Raw genomic sequence first — 24,885 nt, forward strand, 5'->3', positions numbered from 1 at the left:
CACTCAACCAACCAATATTCAACATCTCTTATGTGCTAGGCTCACATTCCAGAGAGCAAGGTAATCAAGGTCCATGACCTCAAGGAGTCTATGGACACTTGGGTGGGCCACGGTCCCAGATGTGCGGTCCCATTATATCCCTGACTCCTCTTAATGGTCTCACCCTACCCAGGAAGTAACTGCATAGTATAATTGTTCATATGGAACACATGAGGAAACAAGTTCAGAGAGGTTAAGTAAGATATTAACTCTTGGCTAAAGTCCTTCAGGTGGAAAGTGGCAGAGTCAGGATACCATCTGAGCCTCATCCAGACTGCAGGTATTGCATAAAATCTGAAGCTCGACATTTGCTAAATTTCATGGAATTTCAGCTGGATTGATCTTGTTTACCTGAACATCCTGCCCAAGGGGCATGGTGGTACCATTGAACAATTTCACTGCTTATCAGAGAAGCTTTTAAGCTCTTGGTAAAATGAGGGTGATAATAGTATTAATGATTTTTTGTGGGATTTTTGTGAGGAATATGTGAGTTAATGTATGTAAAGTGTTTAGGTTAGTGCCTGGCACATGTCATATAAGTAGTGGCTATGACTGCTGTGGTTCTATTGACAGACATTTGAGAAGAGTATTTATGTGAAGAAAATAATGAATTTCAGCTTGGAACATGTGGAGCAAACACTTAGAGTTTGCATCCAACTGGATGTGAAACCAGTTTAATGTCCATTTTGTCCACTTGACTTATGCACCATGGGGTCAGAGATTGCCTGGGTCACCCTTGTACCTACAGCACGACAAAAGTGCCTGACTCACAAAAGGTACTCAGTATTGATTTATTGGATAAATGATTGAATGAATATGTGATTGCATGGTAGGCATTATTTAGGATATAAGTTATACATGGGTAAAATGATGAAATAACTAAGTATGGTCCTCCTCTCCCCAAAAGGACACCAGCAAATGAGAAATAGAGAGGAATGCAAATGAGTGTGGTCTTCCTACAGAGACTCCAAACAGTGTATTGACTAAAGGAAGAAGTGGGGTCATTCTCTTTCCAATTCTTGCGCAAGCTGTCCTTCCAGGGCCCTGAGATGTCTTGGGCCAGGACTTCACAGTGCCCTGGTGTTTTCTGCCAGCCAAACTATGTTGCCAATCATCATGAAAGTAAAAAATCTTTCTTCCTGTCCTTTGACTTGAAAATGGGGTTAAAGGCCTTAGGCTGGTGTGAAAATAAATAAAGGCCCAGAGCAGACAAAGGCCATTCTGCAGCCAGCTGTCACTGTAAACACTGGCCTTCCTTTCCTCTAGTATGAAGCTTCTAGTACTTCCCTGGGCCTATCATGACCTCAGTTGGCCTAGTGGCCTGATGGCTGCAGCAGGTCCTGGTGGTCTCATGGTAAGAGATGGGAGGCTTCTGAGGGACATCAGAGGTAAGTGACAACTCTGGAAATGTGTGTGTGAATGCATACTCAAGGTTATGATACATTTTACTTTTGTGAAGGATGTACAACACCCAATTTACAAATAATGTAAATGCTAAGGTAAATTCCATATTGATTTTCAGACAATGCATTCCATGATTTATTCAGAACTCTTGTATCTAGAGTCAATCATGGTTAAATTTGGATAAAAAGAACAGTTTTGACATGAATGTTCATTGATATTTTCATTAACAAGACAAAAGTGAAACAACAAAGAGCTTGGAAACCACTCATTTGTCAATAGTGTGAGTGACTTTTTTGGTGAGTTTGAAAGAATATTGCCTGCTTTTTGTGCTTATCACTGTGGAACAACTATAGACAGCTTTAAGTATAATCTACATTATTAGTATCACTTTCTTAAATCTAGACAATCAACAGAACCATAATGAAGTCTCTATTTGTAGCATTTGCAATTTTCTGTGGTGTAACTACTCCTACTTTGGCTAATTTGATCTACCAGTGTGATATTACTGAATATGGGGCTGGGAAAGATATGCACATCACCATATAGTGACTACCATACAAATGTGATAGAGGTAAGCGACCTTAGAAGCAGATTCTACTAATCAGGAAGTGATGAGTTTTGAATATTTATGACCTCTTTTTAAGGTGGTATATTTGATCATAAGTTTATATTCTTTATATAATTTCATTTTTAATAATGGCTGTGTTTAACACCCAGCTCATCAAATCCTTAAAATTTATTAATTGGTTTTCAGGAGTGGGTTTGAGCCAGCTCTGGCATACCACTGACTCCAGCCTTGTTAAAGAAGATAAGAGAGTGCACAGGCATGAGGCCCAGAGGTCTGGTGGATAAGCCAGTGCCTAGCGCTGGAGTGACCTGGGGCAAGTAACTCCTGGGACCACCGGAAAAGGAAGACAAAGAGGAAAGAGACCTCTCTTGTTCAGGAAGAAAAGTAAATTCTCCTGGAACCCCCTTGCAGGTTTGAGAAATTCTTCACTCACTCCACCCATAAAGATAACATTTACTCCTTGATGTTTTGTGTCTTCATGGAACTTGTAGGATTAAAGCATGCCTAAAATAATATAGTCTGTGCTAGTTGCTTGACTTTTCAAGTGAGCTTTGCAAAGTCAGTGGCCATGTCAGTTTCTCTGCCTCATCAGAGCATTGCCTGCAACTGATTGCAAATCTTCACAAAAGACTACAGGAAGTTTTGATCTCCCTATATTAGCACTTTCCTTTTGACATGTGTTTAACATGGCAGACATTTTGACCTCTGTCCTTTGGCACCGAGGATGCTTTGACTCCATGTTTATAACTAGCACCAACATGATTGAATTTTTGTCAAGAACGTATTTTTCTTAATTAGTCTCATTAAGCCATTTTAATTTAAAAATCAATGTTCAATATAGTGCAGTGAAACTATTTCTACTTTTTGTCATTTCTTATTTTATTAAAGTCAATTTTACAGGAATTTTTACAAGGAAGGCTTAATTATTAGTTGTAATTTATCTGTATCAAATGTAATTGTATCAAATTTTAGTTTCTTCCAGAGTGAATTTTCTACTGTGGCTTTACTTCTACTAAGTCCAGTTTTCCTGAAACACGTTTGGTTGATCTGAACTTTAATATATTTTGCTTTATGTAGTTTAGCTGTTGTCAGTTTTCTTTTAAACTGATTTTTTAAAACAGAACAATGAGATAGAAATTCCCAACTACCTTAGGCATCTATAGAGGTCAGGAGAGAAGCTAGTAAAGACAGACTGGACCAGATATGAATGAAATACCATGGACTAAGTTTTCTTGAATAGCAGACAGGCAGATCAGTGGTAATTATCAATGACATGAACTTTAGAGAAACAATGAAATGCCATTTTACATTAATCATGAAGCATGACGATTTTCTAAAACTACCCAAAGTTTGTGAGCTGTGTGTGTAATCCCCATTAAGACTTCTCGACCCTGGCAGGCCCTTGATGCACGTTGAAGAGAATCGAGCTGAATGTGCATGATGTAGCCAAAGAGCCCAGGCTCTGGGTCAGGTGATCTGGGGTCTGAGCCCAGCTCTGTCACTCTTTGCTGTGTGTACCTGGTCAGGTCCATTTTCACGTGGTGGTCTCAGTTTTATCGACTGTCAAAACATGCGTTGATCTCTAAAAATTTTTAGACCTTATTGGAAATCTGAAGAAATCTGTGACATCTGTCTTCAGAATTACAACACACCCTTATTTTGCGTATAACTTTAGAGAGTTTATGTGTCCTTTAATGGCTGCTCAAGGATAATAAGTTAAGAACACCCAACCCAGATGATCTGTTAGGACCTGTCTGGCGTTGACATGCCAGTACCTAGGTAGGTGATATGTATGTACATCTGCCAGCTGATGCCTTAGAGCTGACACACACACACTGCTGATGGCATAGAAATGGAGAAATCCTGAAAAGAAGCATCTGGAACCCTTAGTTTGCATGACTGGTTCATTAGTATTTTCATTAATAATATTGATTAAGAGTACAGGCATATGGTTTGAGCTTCCTGGGTTAAAATCCAAGCTCTGCACAAGTGTCTTGGTCAAAACACTTAACTAGTCTGGGCCCTGATTTCTGCATCTGTAATGTGGGAGTATTAATAGTACCAACTTCATAGGGCTGTTGTATGGAACAGTTAGATATTAAGTTATTACTTCTCACTACCTCTTTTTTTTTTCAAAAACAATTTTAGGAATCTTTACTTAAAAACAACCTTATCTTAAAATGGAGTAACTATGGTTTCACGAGCAGCAAGCAAAGTACAGAAGCAAAAATGCATTACAGGAGTATTAAGTTCTACATTAGGTCACAGCGTCTAATCTGAAATCACACCCATAATATCATTTTTCGGGATATCTGGGAAATAGTTATTTCCCAGGATGTCTGAACCATAGGTACTCTATTTTGACTTTTAATTGTAAAAAAAAAAAAATTTTTTTTTTTAATAGCCAAAACAGATTTCACCATTAATGGCGTCAGTGTTTTTCTAGGTATGAGAAGATGCAAGAATTGGAACTCATAAAACCTTTTTCTGAAAAAATCTAACTATGTGAAGGCCTGTTCTGCCCTCACTACCTCTTAAAGAAACCAACGCTCAGAGAATTTTATATCATAACATGTGGTAATATTACAGTCCATGGGCTTCAGAGACTATCTAGTTCAACCCTTCATTTTACCAAAAGAGAATCATAAAGGGAAGAGCTTTCTCCAAGGTCACCCAACTCACCAGAGTCTGTGTGGCTCTCTGAAACTACCCGTAGACACTGGGAAAAATGTCAACTCACATGATGTCATCAGCATGCCACTTTTCAAGGCGAGAGAAGGCCCGTCTCCTCAGACCAAATCCCATGTGTTTCTGTGATGTATTTATTGAGTTCTCTGATGCCAGCTGTTTCTGCTTTGAGTGTAGAGTGGTTCAGGGCAGGTTGGACATTTGAGGGTATGATTTCTACAAAAGTAATTTGTAAGAGCCTCTGATTCTACCTGGAAATTAGTCACCCCAATTCTAATAACAAGGCTGTTATGACCCCGGCTTTTGTGACTGGCCACCCCTCCCAGAGCAGGCATTTCAACCACCTGTCTGCAACATCTAGGGGTTGCTTAATGTCACCACCACTCAAAGAACTGGAGCTTCTGGGGGAAACTTTTCTGACCTAATCACCTTAGTATCTGACTCAAGGTAAAAACTAAGGTTGAAGCCCACCCAAGACATTTCTCAGTTCTACTGGGTACCCAACAATACAGGATGGTCCCTGAAGACTGGGGTTAACTTTGCTGTTGAGGAACTGTAGATGGTAGAACTGGTAACGGCTTGTGTTGCTACTCTCTCAAAAGAAGTGGACTCCTTCCTCAGAGCCCACCCATTAGCACATTACCCGAAGCCTGGTGGGCTTCCGTCTGTGGGGTTGCACAGAGTCGGACACGACTGAAGTGACTTAGCAGCAGCAGCACCCATGAGTACTTCACTGCCCTGCTGATTTCAGCAGCTGGTAGGAGGTTGTGAGAAGAACACTGCCAGCCCTTAAGGGGTCCTGAGAAGGGCACCCAAGCTCTCCAAGTCTTGGTATCCTTGTCTGTATGGTATAACTGTTTTGAGAATTAAATATTAATAATAATTACAAATAACATTTTTGAACACTTAACAACCACAGTATTAAGAGTATTAACCAAGGACTTCCCATTTGTCTTGCACTGTGTCATGTACTTCACAGGGATGACCTCATTTAATATTCAGAAACATCCTCTGGGGAGAGGTGTGTCCTGTTACCTATAGAGATGAGGAAGCGGGCTCATAGATGTGAAATGAGCTGCCCAAAGCTGATGCAGGGTAGTCTGACTCCAAGCTCTGAGCAGGTGTCCATCACACTCTCTCGCTGCCTCACTTGCTCTCTGCCATGTTCACCATGTGTCAGGACTTGCAGCATCTTAAAAGCACTTATAATAAATACATCTATCCTCATACCAAATATAGTGTGTAGGTGTGAAAGCTCATAGAGAAGAAAGTCGTCTACACATGCTCATTTTTACCTCATGTGAAGTTATCTGACTTCCACAGTGGATACCCCTGGTATTTTAAAGGGCCATAAAGGTTTTGGGGAGTTCAGAGGCATTGGGGTCCTGAAAGGCCTATGGAAAGTATTGACAGATTTTCAAAGAAACTCTGCTCTGGGTTTTAGGAAGGTAATTTTGTGTGAGACTTGGCTAGGACCTCAGACTTGAAGTCGGACCAACTGTGCTGTGATACTTAGTAACACTGGGACCTTGCAGACATGACTTAACTTATTTGCATCTCAGTTTTCTCATTTGGAAAAGGGGATATTCTAGAACAGGGCTTATAGGGTTGCTCTGAAGATTGAGAGAGATAGTGTATTTAAATAGCCTACAGTCTTGTATGTAGAAAATATTCAATAACTAATAGGTATTATAAATTTTATTCTGTGTGCTGCTGCTGCTGCTGCTAAGTCACTTCAGTCGTGTCCGACTCTGTGTGACCCCATAGACGGAAGCCCACCAGGCTCCCCCGTCCCTGGGATTCTCTAGGCAAGAACACTGGAGTGGGTTGCCATTTCCTTCTCCAATGTGTGAAAGTGAAAAGTGAAAGTGAAGTCGCTCAGTCATATCCGACCCTTAGTGACCCCACGGACTGCAGCCTACCAGGCTCCTCCATCCATGGGATTTTCTAGGCAAGAGTACTGGAGTGGCTTGCCATTGCCTTCTCCGTTATTCTGTGTACTATATAGTAAATAACAACAGCTAATATTTACTGAGCATTTGCTGTGTATCAGTCATTGGGTTAAGTAATTGGCATGTATTGACTTATTTCATGTTCAAAACAGCTTTGAGGGTAGATACTATTAATATCTCCATTTTACTGATGGGAAGCCAGGTCTTGGAGAATTTCAATAATTTGCCTAAGATCTCACACTTTGTGAGTCATAGGGGTGGGGTTTGCAGTGGGCTGGTCTGACCTCAGGGCCCATGTGCTTTCCAGGCTGTCCTGATAACATTTGCTCCCAACTTGGCTTCTTTGCAGTCTTGTCTTCAGGTAACTCTAGTCATCCACTGAAGTCTCTTTTCAGTTAATTGACAATACAATGTAGTGTGTATGTGTGTGTGTTGACAAAGGCCAACTTATCTGGGAGGAGAAGTATGGACATTTACTCACGAGGAAACTGAGGCTCAGAGTCACACGTTTGCATTTCCAAAGAGGAACTATGATTATCGTAATATAATTATACTTTATTTACTTATTTTTGAATATATTTTAAATGGCAGATGTCCTAGAGGGAAAGAGGGACTGCAAGTATGACTAGAGATAGGAATAAAAGAAAAAGAACAAATAGAGCAACCCACCCCACCCCTGCATATTCTACCATGAAATCTCATCTGAGGCTGTCTCAGTTTCTCCAGGATGGTTTGGCTATGAAAGAATACAGAGAAAATTGGTTTGAAGGGGCACAGATGGAATGAGAGAAAAGGTTGTTTGGAAACAACTCGTGGGGGAAAGCAGCCCCTACCCTTTCAACATGCGCACACACACACACACACACACACACAAATGTGTGCACACACGTATGCCATTCCCTCCTCTCCAAGAACCCATTCTTTTCTGTTGTGTGTCCCATTCGCTCCCCAGTGCATATGGACTGATCCATAGGAATGGTTCCTAAATGTCCTGGTTGCTATTCAGTTCATGCCTGCAGCCTCTGGGTCCCTGTGATTGCCTTTTGTATCCTGCCCAAAGTCTTCTGAATGGATAATCCCCAATGTCCATGCACATGAAAGTGAAAGTGAAGTCGCTCAGTCGTGTCCAACTCTTTACAACCCCATGGACTATAGCCCACCAGGCTCCTCCATCCATGGAATTTTCCAGGCAAGAGTACTGGAGTGGGTTGCCATTTCCTTCTCCAGGTGATCTTCCTGACCCAGGGATCGAACCCGGGTCTCTTATATTGCAGGCAAACACTTTAACTGTCTGAGCCACCAGGGAAACCCATGCACATGAAGGATGGGATAAAACCTACATAGGGAAACTACCAGTGCAGTCTGGACAATACAGAACTCTGCCAGTGACTGTACTAATATAAATAAGCAGTCTGAAATTGTCAGCACTTTGCAGTTTTCCAAACTCAGCTTCAAATTCTCTCCTTAGGGTGATCCACAAGAATACATAGTTATTTTGGCCAAGCTATGGTTCCTGCTTAATGATTCAATAATTGAGGTGACTTTTCTGGATGTGTGGAAATTCAGAGATGTTCCCAGCTATGTTTCTGTTGCTTGAGAGGTGGACCTAGGTTCACAGCTCGGAGTACTTAATATCTGTGAAACTTTAGCAAATCACTTAACTTTTCTGAGCCATGGTTCTTTCAGCTATAAAGTGGGGATAATAAATAACAAACCTTGTATTTATAATAATAATAAACAACCTTGTATCACAAGGTTCTGAAGTTAATGAGTAAATGCATCTAAAACACTTAGCACAGTGCCTGGAATACAAGAGCGATAACTTAACAAACAACTCATAAGTGGAATTCAATGACTCCAAAAGGAACCGAGAGAAATTGAAAGAAAATAAATTACAAAACAATGACAACATCAAATTCTTCCATGATCCAAGATATTTGTTTTCTGTGTATTTGTGTGTGTTTCTATGAGTGTGTGTTTGATGTTTTTCATTTCTGTCATGATTGGGTTCAGTAGGGCACAACTAGACCAGATAAATCAGCATCCCAAATCCAAAAAAGAAAGCAAAGCTAGTACCCTAGACAAGGAGTCATGGGGATTATGTTTTTTGAAACATGAGAAGGAATATGTGACCTGACCTAGGGTTTCTATGCTTGTTTTTGGTGTGAGATGCAGCTTGCAAGATGTAGATTTGACACAATATTTCAACTTCCCCCCATTTCCTGTAATTTAATGGGAAGATTATTTGAAATAAGGATAATTTTGAAGAACATAATTGTGAGAGCGATAGACCATAATCACAGACATGTATTTGGAGCCAAATTTATAAAACTAGTTTTGTATTATATTTTTAAAAACTCAGCCTCTTTGTTTTGCATGCAGTGCAAATCTTTTTCAAATTCAATGGGAGAAAGTCCTAACTTCAAAATTTAATTTAGAAGTATTTAAAACAAACTCAGTTATTTGTAAACTTCTGCTAGGAAGGGGCAGAGTCTTGCATAAATGAGCATAAATGACTTATGAGAGCAACTCAAGGTCATAGAAACTTGTAAAGGAATTTGCAGTAGTGTTCCAGTTACTTCTGGAGAAGGAAATGGCAACCCACCCCAGAATTTCTTGCCTGGCTTAGATTTGGTAAGGGAGGGCACTACATGGTGGTATAAATACTGGGATGTATGGTTCACTGGGGGACATCTTTGAAGATGAGATAGATCCTACAGGGGCTTTATGAGATCAGGTGGCATTCCCGTCTAGGGGAGGATATTTGAAAATTACTTTCATTTCCATGGAAAAAAGAGAAAGATGCTTTGTTGTCTGCTGTTCACAAAATCCAGTGGTTTCCTTAGACCTTCCACCGTGGAGCTCCTAGCACATATGCACAGGTTTTTATTATCTAGTGAGGCTGGAATAAATCAACCTTATCTCTAAGAGATGCAGCAGTGATAATAAATCACCTTTTCTGCCCCTATATGGGGCAGGCATGACTCTGCCCCTGGCCAGAGGCAGGTGCTACAGCAACCTCAGGCTTTTCTTGTGGGCATCCAGAGGAGTGGTGAAAGTAAGAGATGGGTTCACCTTTAAGTGCACTCTGTATAAAAACTTACTTGGTCCATAGAGTGATTTTTAGATGAGAAAACCCATGTTCTGAAGAACCTCCTCAGTTTTCGGATGAGGTCTAGAATGAGGATGTGACTTTTTGACATTTATATACTAGTTAAATGGTGTGGGAGTGACCAGAACTTTGTTCCAAGTTTTAATCTGATGATCCTCACTGAATCACTCCACTGCCTTCCTTGTAAGGTTTCCCTTTGTTTCTGTACTGGTTCCTGGGACCTAGTTTTTTATTCTATAGTTTATATATAGTGAGGCTATCAGAAAAGTACCATAAGGTAGCTTGAGTAGGAAACCCAGTCTAATTCATGGGATTTATATGAAATGTGCCTGAGAACATGGATGGAAAGACCACACAGGTCTCTTCTGGAGTGGTGCTGGAAGTTAGAGGCCCAGACTTATCTCTCCTTGAAAAAGCCATGGGAGGGTTTTCACTTGGGTAAATAATGCCACATTTTTTCATGTACTCAGTAAATAGTTATTAGATTTCTTCTATGAGCCTCATACCATCCCAGGTTCTAGAAATAGACCAGTGAGAAAAACTCACAGAATCCATGACCTCCAAAGAGAGTATTCCTAAAAATTTCCTGTGGTGGCAAATGGAACCAATCTTTGTTCAGAACAAATAAGGTTGGCAATTATGTATTTCTTTCCTCCACATGGATGAGTTACAGTGGTTAAAATTCTAATTAAATTTAGAAGCATTTGCTTTACACATTTCTTCTAAAAAGTTAGACTAATAAGATGACTGTGTAATGGATATAAAATTAAGAATTTCAAATGTGAGAACTAAACACAATGAATTCCCATGAAAGAGATTAGTTACTGAGTTAATTCTTCATTTTCCAAAAATCTTTTCATAAACAATATCTCCCTGGCATGGAACTAGAGTCTTTGAAAATGCTGCCTCTCCTCAGAATTCTTGATATTACCTCATCTTGTTGCATTGTTAATAATCTCAACCCTTTTGGGTGTGACTGATTTAACAAGTTAACACTTGATGCTGTTTAGACAATGTGTCCCTTACAGGAGCAAGACGGAGCAGGACTGGGCAATGACGGGATGGAATGGGATTTAGGCCCCTTGAGTCTGGTTCCCTGAGCAATTATCTTTCTCCCATCGGGCTTGTGATGCCTTCAAGTCACCCAAACAAATGACTTAAAAAGTTGTCAGAGAATATCTGTCATTTAGTCAAAACTATCGTGAGCATGAATGATTTGACTAATGTCTGTTTTTCTAATCATCATTCAACAAAATTTTATTTAGGATTTACTGTGTGCCAGGTAAGGTAGTTAATAGAGGTTCCTACCCTGGCAGAATTTAACTTCCACTGAGGCAGAGAGACAGTACAACAAGTGGGTGAAGGTGAGAATTAGTAGTAGTTGAGAGTAAGACAAGGGCATGTGATAGGGAGCAACTCGGTGTTAGTATAAGCTGGGTGGCAATTCCCTTGTGGTGGCTGCATATAGCCTAAAATTTCAGTTCAATTCAGTTCAGTCACTCAGTCATGTCCAACTCTTTGTGATCCCATGGACGGCAGCACACCAGGCCTCCCTGTCCATCACCAACTCCTGGAGCTTACTCAAACTCACTGTCCATTGAGCCACTGATGCCACAGCCATCTCATCCTCTGTCATACTCTTCTCCTCTTGCCTTCAATCTTTCCCAGCATCAGGGTCTTTTCAAATGAGTCAGTTCTTTGCATCAGGTGGCCAAAGTATTGGAGTTTCAGCTTCAGCATCAGTCCTTCCAATGAATATTCAGTACTGATTTCCTTTAGGATGGACTGGTTGGATCTTCTTGCAGTCCAAGGGACTCTCAAGAGTCTTCTCCAACACCACAGTTCAAAAGCATCAGGTCTTCAGTGCTCAGCTTTCTTTATAGTCCAACTCTCACATCCATACATGACTACTGGAAAAACCATAGCTTTGACTAGACAGACCTTTGTTGGCAAAGTAATGCCTCTGCTTTTTAATATGCTGTCTAGTTTGGTCATAACTTTTCTTCTAAGGAGCAAGCATCTTTTAATTTCATGGCTGCAGTCACCATCTGTGGTGATTTGTGAGCCCCAAATATAAAGTCTGTCACTGTTTCCATTGTTTCCCCATGTATTTGCCATGAAGTGATAGGACTGGATGACATGATCTTAGTTTTCTGAATGTTGACTTTTAAGCCAACTTTTTCACTCTCCTCTTTCACTTTCATCAAGAGGCTCTTTAGTTCTGCTTTGCTTTCTGCCATAAGGGTGGTGTCATCTGAATATCTGAGGTTATTGATTTTCTCCCAGCAATCTTGATTCCAGTTTGTGCTTCATCCAGCCCAGCATTTCTCATGATGTACTCTGCATATAAGTTAAATAAGCAGGGTGACAATATGCAGCCTTGATGTACTCCATTCCTGATTTGGAACCAGTCTGTTGTTCCATGTCCAGTTCTAACTGTTGCTTATTAACCTGCATACAGATTTTGCAGGAGGCAGGTAAGGTGGTGTGGTATTCCCATCTCTTGAAGAATTTTCCAGTTTGTTGTGATCCACACAGTCAAAAGTTTTGGCATAGTCAATAAAGCAGAAGTAGATGTTTTTCTGGAACTCTCTTGCATTTTCGATGATCCAATAGATGTTGGCAATTTGATCTCTAGTTCCTCTGCCTTTTCTAAAGCATGAACATCTGGAAGTTAATGGCTCACGTACTGTTGAAACCTGGCTTGGAGAATTTTGAGAATTACTTTGCTAGTGAGTGAGATGAGTGCAATTGTGTGGTAGTTTGAACATTCTTTGGCATTGCCTTTCTTTGGGATTGAAATGAAAACTGACCTCTTCCAGTCCTGTGGCCACTGCTGAGTTTTCCAAATTTCAGAATACCAGACCACCTGACCTTCCTTCTGAGAAACCTGTATGCAGGTCAGGAAGCAACAGTTAGAACTGGACATGGAACAACAGACTGGTTCCAAATCAGGAATGGAGTACATCAAGGCTGCATATTGTCACCCTGCTTATTTAACTTATATGCAGAGTACATCATGAGAAATGCTGGGCTGGATGAAGCACAAACTGGAATCAAGATTGCTGGGAGAAATATCAATAATCTCAGATATTCAGATGACACCACCCTTATGGCAGAAAGCAAAGCAGAACTAAAGAGCCTCTTGATGAAAGTGAAAGAGGAGAGTGAAAAAGTTGGCTTAAAAGTCAACATTCAGAAAACTAAGATCATGTCATCCAGTCCCATCACTTCATGGCAAATACATGGGGAAACAATGGAAACAGTGACAGACTTTATATTTGGGGCTCACAAATCACCACAGATGGTGACTGCAGCCATAAAATTAAAAGACGCTTGCTCCTTAGAAGAAAAGTTATGACCAAACTAGACAGCATATTAAAAAGCAGAGGCATTACTTTGCCAACAAAGGTCTGTCTAGTCAAAGCTATGGTTTTTCCAGTAGTCATGTATGGACGTGAGAGTTGGACTATGACGAAAGCTGAGCTCTGAAGAATTGATGCTTTTGAATTGTGGTATTGGAGAAGACTCTTGAGAGTCCTTTGGACAGCAAGCAGATCCAACCAGTCCATCCTAAAGGAAATCAGTCCTGGGTGTTCATTGGAAGGACTGATGCTGAAGCTGAAACTCCAATACTTTGGCCACCTGATGCGAAGAACTGACTCATTTGAAAAGATGCTGATGCTGGGAAAGATTGAAGGCAGGAGGAGAAGGGGATGACAGAGGATGAGATGGTTGGATGGCATCACTGACTCAGTGGACATGAGTTTGAGTAAACTCTGGGAGTTGGTGGTGGACAGGGAGGCCTGGTGTGCTGTAGTCCATGGGGTCTCAAAGAGTTGGACACAACTGTGAGACTGAACTGAACTGACTGAGTGCAGCACTTTCATAGCATCATCTTTTAGGACACAACCTAAAATTTGGTTGTGTCTAATTGCTGTTCAAACCAGTCTTGAGAAGGCAGTTGGGCAGAAGAATTAGAGAATTGGACATTGGGTCAGAAGTTTCTGAATTCTCTAGCTTTGCAACTAGTAACTTTGTGTGATCTCAGCATTTTTGGGCCTCCATTTCTTCACTATCATTAAGAGCTAGGACTTGGTGGAAGATCTCAAAAGTTCTTTTAGTTCTAACCTTAAAAAATCACATTATCTGGGCTAACATTTAATAATCATATGGTCCATGCTTTCGTTTTTTAGCCTACCTGGGTTTGGTAAGATTGCCCATAGAAAGCGAAACGCTAGCAATGTCTGTTTTTTATTTTTTATTAATGCTTAGTATTTAACTGTTTTTTGATTCCAGAATTCTTTCCCATACATTTTTCTCTTGATCCTCACAAAAAGCCTTTAGAGATGAAGAAGTGAGCTTAAAGCAGCTAAAGAACATGTGCAATTTCACATGGGCAGTAAACATGGGATATATTGAACAAACAGCTTTACTCAAATGGCAAGATTAGTTTCTTTTTTTAAGGCTGGATAATATTCCACTGTGTGTTTATACATGTATAATCTCATATTTTCTCTCTCTATTCAGTTGGTGATGGACACTTAGGTTGTCTCTAAACCTTGGCTATTGTGACTAATGCTGCAATGAGCAATAAAGAAAATCCTGCCATTTTCACAACATGGATGAACCTCGAAGGTGTTATGCTAAGTGAGATAATTCAGACACAGAAAGACAAATACTGCATGATATCACTCATGTGTGCAATCTAGAGAAACCAAATTCTTAGAGGCAGAGAGAACATAGTTACCAGGGGACTGGAAGTATGGGGAATGGAGAAATGTTGGTTAAAGTTTCATATATACAGGATGGGTAAGTGCTGGTAATCTGATGTATAGCTTGGTGACTATAGTTAACAGTGCTGTATTGTATACTTGGAAGTTGCTAAGAGTGTAAATCAATTGTCACTCCCCTCCCTGCACATACACAAAACTATGTGAGGTGATGGATATGTTAATTAGCTTGACTGTGGTAAACAGTTCACAATGTGTATATGTGTATATGTATAATAATCATATTGCACAAAATTGTACATACAATTTTTATTTATCAGTCATACCTCAAGAAAGCTAAAAAAAGAAAAAAACCAGCTCTACTCAAAAATGTTGAAGCAGTGAACTTTAATTTCCTTTCAAATATCACAGTTCTATATTTGTGTCTTTTTAAAAAATCACACTTGAGCTAGGGCTTTTGTGTCTCATGTCACAAAAATGATTGAGTGATATCTATAGATTACTGTGCTGTTACCAAGGACACAAAGTCCCCTAAGGCTTAATGGAGATATAATGATATAGCTAAACCTATATAAAATGACATTCAACTTATTTATGAATGAATGTGACTACATTGCTGCAGGGAATGCAAAATGAAACAGTCACTGTGGAAAATGCTTTGACAGTTTCTTGTAAGTTAAACATACACTCAACCCGCACTTGTCCTCCTAGGTATTTGTACTAGAGAAACAAAAACTTGTGCAGACAAAAACATGTAAAAAAATGTTTATAGTGGCTTTACTCATAGTTGCCAAAACAGGAACACCCAAATGTCCTTTCCCTGGTGAATGGATAAACAAACTATAGTACATACACACAATGTAGTACTACTCAATAATAAGAGGAACGGATTCCTGATAGATGCAACAACTTGGATGGATCTCAAATACATTATGCCAGTTAAAGTGAGTCAGATTTCAAAGGGTACTTACTGTGTGATTCCCCTGTCATGTCATTTTGGGAAACTCTAAGTTCAGAAAACAGATCTATGTGCAGGTGCTGAGACTGGGGGCAGGGACTGGTTATCAAGGGACACAAGGGAATTGTTTGAAGTGATGAGACTGTTTTGTATCTTGATTGGGGTAGTGATAGTGCAACGGAATGCATTTGTCCAAATTCACAGAACTCTGTAACTAAAAAGGATGAACTTGATTGTATGTAAATTATGCCTTAAAAGCCTGAATGCCTCAAAAAAGTAGCAGTATGTATCTATGTGCTTTGATTTTAAAATGTTTTGAGTGAATAACTTTCTGTCAGAAAAACACCCCATTCTTATGGAGCAGTGTCTATTTTTAGAGGATGTCAAATGGGGTCAGAATTAATAAAATTTCCAACAAGAAGCATCTCAGTTAAACATATCAACTTGCCCAAATTCAGGAAACCATGAAAGCCAGTTGAGAAATAATCAATGAATAACCTTTCATTGCTTCAGCCTCCAGGACTCACTTCTTATCTTCTGTTTTTGTAAACTTTTAAAAATGGTACCTCTGTAATCCATTATGCTTTTAGTATCATTGCTCATTTTGACCACATACAAGATTGCAGCTCTTTGAGGTCGGAGAAGTGAGTGGAGCACAAGGCACACCAGGTCATATAACAGGAGATTTCTCTTTCAGAGTGTGTTTTGAGGATAGGTACAACATCACATTAAATTAAATTAAAAGATGCTAGCTTCTTGGAAGAAAAGCTATGACCAACCTAGACAGCATATTAAAAAGCAGAGACATTACTAAGCTGACAAAAGTCTGTCTAGTCAAAGCTATGGTTTTTCCAGTAGTCATGTATGGGTGTGAGATTTGGACTATAAAGAAAGCTGAGCACTGAAGAACTGATGCTTTTGAACTGTGGTGTTGGAGAAGACTCTTGAGAGTCCCTTGGACTTCAAAGAGATCCAACCAGTCCATCCTAAAGGAAATCAGTCCTGAATATTTATTGGAAGGACTGATGCTGAAGCTGAAACTCCAATACTTTGGCCTCCTGATGCGAAGAACTGACTCATTTGAAAAGATCCTAATGCTGGGAAAGATTGAAGGCAGGAGGAGAAGGGGATGACAGAGGATAAGATGGTTGGATGGCATCACTGACTCGATGGACATGAGTTTGGGAAAGCTCTGAGAGTTGGTGATGGACAGGGAACCCTGGCATGCTGCAGTTCATGGGTTGCAAAGAGTCGGACATGACTGAGTGATTGAACTTAACAACAACACAAGAGACGACTTTACACATGGATATCACCAAAAGGTCAATAGAGAAATCAGATTGATTACATTTTTTGTAGCCAAAGATGGAGAAGCTGTATATAGTCAGCAAAAACAAGACCTGGAGCTGACTGTGGCTCAGGTCATACACTCCTCATAGCAAAATTCAGGCTTAAACTAAAGAAAGTGGTGAAAACCACTAGGGAAGTCAGGTACAATTTAAATAAAATCCTCTATGAATATACAGTGGTGGTGGTAAATAGCTTCAAGTGATTAGGTCTGCTAAACACAGTGCCTGAAGAACTATGGACAGAGGTTCGTAATATTGTACAGGAGGGAGCAGACAAAATCATCCCAAAGAAAAGGAAATGAAAGAAGGCAAAGCGGCTGTCTGAGGTGGCTTTGCAAATAGCTGAGGAAAGAAGAGAAGCAAAAAGCAAGGTAGAAAGGGAAAGGTACACCCAACTAAATGCAGAGTCCTAGAGAATAGCAAGGAGAGACAAGAAGGCTTCTTCAATGAACAGTGCAAAAAAATAGAGGAAAACAACAAAAGGGGAAAAACAAGAGATCTCTTTAAGAAAATTGGAAATATCAAAGGAATATTTCATCCAAAAATGGGCACAATAAGGGCCAAAAACAATAAAGACCTAATAGAAACAGAAGAGATCATGAAGAGATGGCAAGAATACACAGAACTGTACAAAAAAGATCCTAATGACCAGGACAACCACAATGGTGTGATCACTCACCCAGAGCCAGACTTTCTGGAGTGTGAAGTCAAGTGGGTCTTAGGAAGCATTGCTGTCAATAAAGCTCATGGAGTTGGTAGAATTCCAGCAGAGCTGTTTAAAATCCTAAAAGATGATGCTATTTAAGTGCTGGACTCAATATGTCAGCAAATTTGGAAAACCCAGCAGTGGCCACAGGACTGGAAAAGTTCAATCCTCATCCCAGTTCCTAAGAAGGGCATTACTAAAGAATGTTCAAACCACTAGACAATTGTACCCATCTCCTGTGCTAGTAAGGTAATGCTCAAAATCCTTCAAGCTAAGCTTCAGCATTACTTGGACTGAGAACTTCCAGACATCCAAGCTGGGTTTCGAAGAGGCAGAAGAGCCAGAAATCAAGTTGCTAACATTCGCTGGATCCTAGAGAAAGCAAGGGAATTCCAGCAACAACAACAACAGAAAGGCATCTACCTCTGTTTCATTGACTATACTAAAGCCTTTGACTGTGTGGGTCATAACAAACTGTGGAAAACTGAAAGAGATGGGAATACCAGGCCATCTTATCTGTCTCCTGAGAAACCTGTATGCAGGTCAAGAAGCAACAGTTAGAACCGTGTATGGAACAACTGACTGGTTCAGGACTGAGAAAGGAGTGTGGCAAGGCTGTTTATTGTCACCCTGTTTATTTAAGTTATATGCAGAGCACATCGTGCAAAATGCTGGGCTGGATGGGTGGCAAGCTGGAGTCAAGATTGCTGAGAGAAATATCAACAAGCCCAGATATGTGGATGATACCGCTTTAATGGCAGAAAGCAAAGAGGAACTAAAGAGCCTCTTGATGAGGTTGAAGGAGGAGAGTGAAAAAGTCAGCTTAAAACTGAGTATTAAAAAACGAAGATAATGACACCTGGTGCCATCACTTCACGGCGAATAGAAGGGGAAAATGTGGAAGCAGTGACAGAATTCCTCTTCTTAGGCTTTAAAATCCCTGCAGATGGTGACTGCAGCCATGACATTAGTAGACAATTGCTTATTGGAAGGAAAATTATGACAAACCTAGGCAGTGTGTTAAAGGCAAAGACATGAGTTTTCCGACAAAGGTCCGTATAGTCAAGGCTATGGTCTTTGCAGTGATCGTGTGTGGATGTGAGAGCTGGACTGTAAAGAAGACTGAGTGCAGAAGAATTGATGCTTTCAAACTGTAGTGCTGGAGAAGACTCTTGAGAGTCTCTTGGACAGCAAGGAGATCAAACCAGTCAGTCTTAAAGGAAATCAGTCCTGAGTAGTCATTGGAAGGACTGATGCTGAAGCTCCAATATTTTGGCCTCCTGATGCAAAGAGTTAACTCATTGGAAAAGACTCAGGTGCTGGGAAAAACTGAAGGCAGAAGGAGAAGAGGGTGACAGAGGATGAGATGATTGGATGGCATCACTGATTCAATGAACATGAACTTGGGCAAACTCAGGGAAATGGTGAGGGACAGGGAAGCCTGGTGTGCTGCAGTCCAGGGGGGTGCAAAGAGTCAGATATGACTTGGTGGCTGAACAAAAACACCAACTGGGAAGAGATTTACTTATGGCACCAAGTTTCTTTGAGAGTAGGAACCCCCACTAAACCTCTAGGTAAATGTGGACATCTACCTTTCTGGGGACACATGCTAACAAATTCCTTCCCATATCCCAACCTGAAAGACTATGCCTTGAAAAAAAATGAAGTATTGCCCAGTCCAGAGCGAGGCAGAGGATGAGTCAGGGGTTTCATCTTAGTCAAAAAGACGACTTACCATTTTACATCTTTTTCTTCTCTCTCTGTGGCATACCGTTCTCATGAGTCATGAGACCAGATAAGGCCTTCAAGGTTCTTCTCAATATAATTCTTCAGGCAGTCACTGTCAATCTGCTGGAGCTGGCATTTATATGCAGGTCCTTTGACTGCAGGAAACAGAGGTGAAGTAAACTGGCTTAAATAATTTTAAAAACTGTATTGGTCCATGTGACTTAGAAACCAACGTTTCAGGAGCATGTTAACAATATGTCAAAGTTGTTGCCATCTCTTGTTTCTGCTTTCCTCTATCCCCAAGCTTTATGCAATTTCATCATGGTGACCAGCAACTCCCTTACATCACTCTTCCCCAAGTTTTGATAGTAACAGTAAAGAAAGCATCTTATTTCACAATGCATTGCACAAAAGTCCTGGGTCTGATGATCACTGTGGCAGGGTAGAATTCTACAGTTTGGCCAGCTGGGGACACCTGGACCTAGGGATGAAGCACAAGGAAAGGGCAGAACCCCCCCCCCCACCCCGCACCAGAAATAGGAATGTAGAATACTGTTATTAGAATGGGAACATTTCAGTTTGGTGAGGTGAAACCAGTGTGTCTTACCTCATTTGAAATCTTACCACTCAGAGCAATTCAGCTCCCAGTTATGCAGAAGTGGGAAAAAGGAAGCTGCATTTGGTTTCCTAGAATATCCATCTGGATGAACTGAGTCTCTTGGTTCAGGATGCATTTATGGGCTGCTTCCATCCCACTGAATCTTGTTTCTTGGTGGCTCCTACTCTCTGTCTTTTTCTGGGTCATATTCTACTCAGGACCTGGCCTGTCCTCTACTGCCATATCCCAGGCCATAGTCATCTTCATGACCATGTAACCTTAGCAGAGGCAAGATGAGAGCTTCTCAAAAGTAACTGTAAAAAGACAGTTTTAAAAAAGAATACCAATGAAGCAAAGTGAAAAAAAAGTATTCAAAATGCCTTAATAGGACATATTTTATAGAGGATGTAGTTTAATTCAAATTAAGTAAAGCTTAGCCATTGAATACATCCCAGAATGTCAGAGCAATAGAGAACCTTTAAAAAGTTTCCAGTTCACCCTTATTATCTTATAGGTGGGGGCACGGAAGCCCTGGGAGGGAACAACTTCGCCAAACATCAGCATCAATGTCAACATCAATGTCAATGTCAGAGCTGGCCGAGGATCAGTGACTCTTCTTGGTTTAGTTCTTTTCCCAAACATGATGCTTCTGCTGGTCCAACCTACTAAAATGATCTTTCATAAGACCAAGGTATGTTGTAACAGCTCATTTTTTTAAAGCAATCTCTATGCAAGCAAATATTTTTAAAGAAAACTACATAAACATATAATGCATTCTCATAGTTCCCAAATAAAAGATTAATATGGAATGGCATACAAATCCTGTCTCCTTCCCTTACCCCTGTTTCATCTATCCATAGCAATGCTTTTTATTAGTTTCTTGTGTATTCTTCCAGAAATATTTTGTGCATAAATAAGCAATTTTAATGACATACTCTCTCCATTTTTTAAACACAAATTATAGCATGCTATATACTTGGCTTTTTCATTCAAGTTGTTATCTTAGAAAACTTTCCATATGAGTATATAGAGAGCATCCTCATTCATCTTTAAAGATGCAAAGTTTTCCATTGCACAATGGGGACCCTAATTTATATAGCTGGGTCTCTAATGATGTCAATTTTGATGGTTTCCAGTATTTTCCAATGGTAAACAACACTGCAACAAAAATGTCATATAAATGTCATTTTATATAAAGTTTTTTTTAAATTAAAAGACGCTTACTATTTGGAAGGAAAGTTATGACCAACCTAGATAGCATATTAAAAAGCTGAGACTTTACTTTGCCAACAAAGGTCCGTCTAGTCAAAGCTGTGGTTTTTCCCGTGGTCGTGTATGGATGTGAGAGTTGGACTGTGAAAAAAGCTTATCGCCGAAGAATTGATGCTTTTGAACTGTGGTGTTGGAGAAGACTCTTGAGAGTCCCTTGGACTGCAAGAAGATCCAACCAGTCCATCCTAAAGGAGATCAGTCCTGGATGTTCATTGGAAGGACTGATGCTAAAGCTGAAACTCCAATACTTTGGCCACCTCATGCGAAGAGTTGACTCATTGGAAAAGACTCTGATGCTGGGAGGGATTGGGGGCAGGAGGAGAAGGGGATGACAGAGAATGAGATGGCTGGATGGCATCACCGACTCGATGGACATGAGTTTGAGTGAACTCTGGGAGTTGGTGATGGACAGGGAGGCCTGGCGTGCTGTGATTTATGGGGTCGCAAAGAGTTGGACACGACTGAGTTGACTCATTGGAAAAGACTCTGATGCTGGGAAAGGTTGGGGGCGGGAGGAGAAGGGGACGACGGAGAATGAGATGGCTGGATGGCATCACCGACTCTGTGGACATGAGTTTGAGTGTACTCCGGGAGTTGGTGATGGACAGGGAGGCCTGGCGTGCTGTGATTCATGGGGTCGCGGAGAGTCGGACACGACTGAGCGACTGAACTGAACTGAACTGAACTGAGCAACTGAACTGAACTGAAATGATATATATATAAAAGATAAATTCCACAAAAATTAAATAGAATGTTAAGGTATGTGCATTTGTTGTTTTGATAAATGTTGTCAAATTGCCCCCAATTTTTTTTTTTTTTGCTAAGTCACTTCAGTCGTGTCTGACTCTGTGTGACCCCATAGATGGAAGCCCACCAGAGTCTCCTATAAGGTAGACTCTTATAATACTTGAGAGTATTATAACAGCCTTTATAATATAATGAGCCTTTTTATAAAGCCTTGTAATGAGCCTTTTTCTCCATGTCTTCTCCAACACAGCCAGTTACCAAAATTTGTATCTTTGCATATTTGATAGTACTAATACAATATCTCAATATTTTAAAACTCAAACTATAGAAATGCAAACATTAATAACCAAATCTCCCTTCCTCACTTCTGAATTCCTTTTCCAGGATACTTTCTATGATCATTTTGACGATAGGATCTCATTAGGTAACTTTTCTTTTTTACTTAACATCAGTTCAGTTCAGTTCAGTTCAGTCGCTCAGTTGTGTCTGACTCTTTGCGACCCCATGAATCACAGCACGCCAGGCCTCCCTGTCCATCACCAACTCCCGGAGTTCACTCAAACTCATGTCCACAGAGTTGGTGATGCCATCCAGCCATCTCATTCTCTGTCGTCCCCTTCTCCTCCCGCCCCCAATCCTTCCCATCATCAGAGTCTTTTCCAGTGAGTCAACTCGTCGCATGAGGTGGCCAAAGTATTGCAATTTCAGCTTTAGCGTCAGTCCTTCCAATGAACACCCAGGATTGATCTCCTTTAGGATGGACTGGTTGGATCTCCTTGCAGTCCAAGGGACTCTCAAGAGTCTTCTCCAGCACCACAGTTCAAAAGCATCAATTCTTTGGCGCTCAGCTTTCTTCACAGTCCAACTCTCACATCCATACATGACCACTGGAAAAAACCATAGCCTTGACTAGACGGACCTTTGTTGGCAAAGTAATGTCTCTGCTTTTTAATATGCTATCTAGGTTGGTCATAACTTTCCTTCCCAGGAGTAAGCGTCTTTTAATTTCATGGCTGCAATCAACATCCGCAGTGATTTTGGAGCCCAAAAAAATAAAGTCTGCCATGGTTTCCACTGTTTCCCCATCTATTTCCCATGAAGTGATGGGACCAGATGCCATGATCTTTGTTTTCTGAATGTTGAGCTTCAAGCCAACCTTTTCACTCTCCTCTTTCACTTTCATCAAGAGGCTTTTGAGTTCCTCTTCACTTTCTGCCATAAGGGTGGTGTCATCTGCATATCTGAGGTTATTGATATTTCTCCCGGCAATCTTGATTCCAGTTTGTGCTTCATCCAGCCCAGCATTCCTCATGATGTACTCTGCATAGAAGTTAAATAAGCAGGGTGACAATATACAACCTTGACATACTCCTTTTCCTATTTGGAACCAGTCTGTTGTTGCATGTCCAGTTCTAACTGATGCTTCCTGACCTGCATACAGGTTTCTCAAGAGGCAGGTCAGGTGGTCTGGTATTCCCATCTCTTTCAGAATGTTCCACAGTTTATTGTGATCCACACAGTCAAAGGCTTTGGAATAGTCAATGAAGCAGAAATAGATGTTTTTCTGGAACTCTCTTGCTTTCTCCATGATCCAGCAGATGTTGGCAATTTGATCTCTGGTGCCTCTGCCTTTTCTAAAACCTGCTTGAACATCTGTAAGTTCATGGTTCACATATTGCTGAAGCCTGGCTCAGCATACATCATTAGTTTTATTCAAAACATACAGATCTGCCTCATTCATTCATTCATACAACAACTATTTCCTGAGCATTTATCATGTTTTAGACCCTGGAGATAAAGCCCTAAACAAGACAGATACATTCCCTGTCTCAAGGGGCTTGTATTCTGGCTGGAAAGACATGTAGCAATGGATCAACCAAATAGACTATTATTTAAGAGAATGTTAAGTCCCTTGAAGAATACACAGGGTGACTTGGCAGAGGTGCTAAGGTGGGGATACAGCCTGACCCACCCCCTGCATCTAAGATTGTTAAGAACAAATAGGACAATGGCTACTAAGGGAGCAAACATTATTAATAGTAGGAATTTATTTGAGCTTATAATTTTTTATTAGAGTGTAGTCGATGTTGTGCCCATCTCTGCTGTACAGCAAAGTGACTCAGTTACACATTCTTTTCTTTATATATGTTCTTTTCCATGATAGTTTATCAAAGGATATTGAGTGTATTTCCCTGTGCTATACATTAGGACCTTGTTGTTAATCCAGTGTGTGTGTTAGTCACTAAGTCGTGTCCGAGTCTTTGTGATCTCATGGTCTATAGCCTGCCAGGCTCCTCTGTCCTTGGGATTTTCCAGGCAAGAATACTGGAGTGGGTTGCCATTTCCTTCTCCAGGGGATCTTTCCAACAAAGGAATCAAACCCAAGTCTCCTGCACTGCCCTCAGATTCTTTACACTCTGAGCCACTGGGGAAGCCCTGTTAATCCAGTAGTGATCTCTTATTTGTTAGTTTTGACCTGGACTGACCTATTGCTTTGGTATTATGTAGACAGAATTCATATCAGCCTTAAGATTTGCTTCAGAGGCACTGAGCTAGAGACAGAAAAAGCGCTTCCAGTTTCCCTAGTGGGCTAAAAACACAAATGTCAGTCTAATTCCTGAGGACACGAGCCAGAATTCAGTTAAAAGAAAATGATCTCCTCATTTTCACCAAGCAGTAAACAACTCATTGTCTCGAAGTTTAGAAAATTCCATTTGGATTTGGAGTCTAGCCCAGTGAGCATCACATGGATTAGGTAGTGGAAAGAGTCCTGCTCAGTGGATTAGGTACAGGGAGCTGTGTTTCTGATTCCTACCCCTTGCTGGCCACGTGACTTTGGACAAGCCTTAGTGGGAGACTTAAAGTATTCTGGGTAGGAAGTGTGATCCCAAGTAGAGTCAATTCTGACTCTTAACTTTTGCTGTGAGTCATGGTTCCTCCTTCATAAACCAGCCAAATCCCCACCTTGGATTTCAGTTCTGGCGTAAGTCTTGTATGTAAGTCCTAGTTTTTCCCAGGGAGGGACCTTATT

At 40.6% G+C, this 24,885-nt stretch overlaps 2 long non-coding RNA genes across 2 annotated transcripts in view; both read left to right on the forward strand.

Annotated features, from left to right (window-relative positions):
* The first annotated feature begins 219 nt into the window (after positions 1 to 219).
* Positions 220 to 14,525, forward strand: LOC129559368 (uncharacterized). The gene is made up of 3 exons (XR_008686520.2): positions 220 to 815; positions 2,198 to 2,422; positions 14,063 to 14,525. It is a non-coding gene; the product is annotated as an uncharacterized LOC129559368 (long non-coding RNA).
* Positions 14,526 to 20,384: 5,859 nt separating this feature from the next.
* Positions 20,385 to 24,885, forward strand: part of LOC129558284 (uncharacterized) — a 162,869-nt gene continuing 158,368 nt past the window's right edge. The window contains exon 1 of the long non-coding RNA XR_008686391.2: positions 20,385 to 20,526. This is a non-coding gene — a long non-coding RNA (uncharacterized LOC129558284). The remainder of the gene's footprint in view (positions 20,527 to 24,885) is intronic.

The sequence above is a fragment of the Moschus berezovskii genome, chromosome 8 (genome assembly GCF_049115385.1).
Source record: "Moschus berezovskii isolate FMDL1 chromosome 8, NW_MosBer_1.0, whole genome shotgun sequence".
Taxonomy (NCBI): Eukaryota; Metazoa; Chordata; class Mammalia; order Artiodactyla; family Moschidae; genus Moschus; species Moschus berezovskii.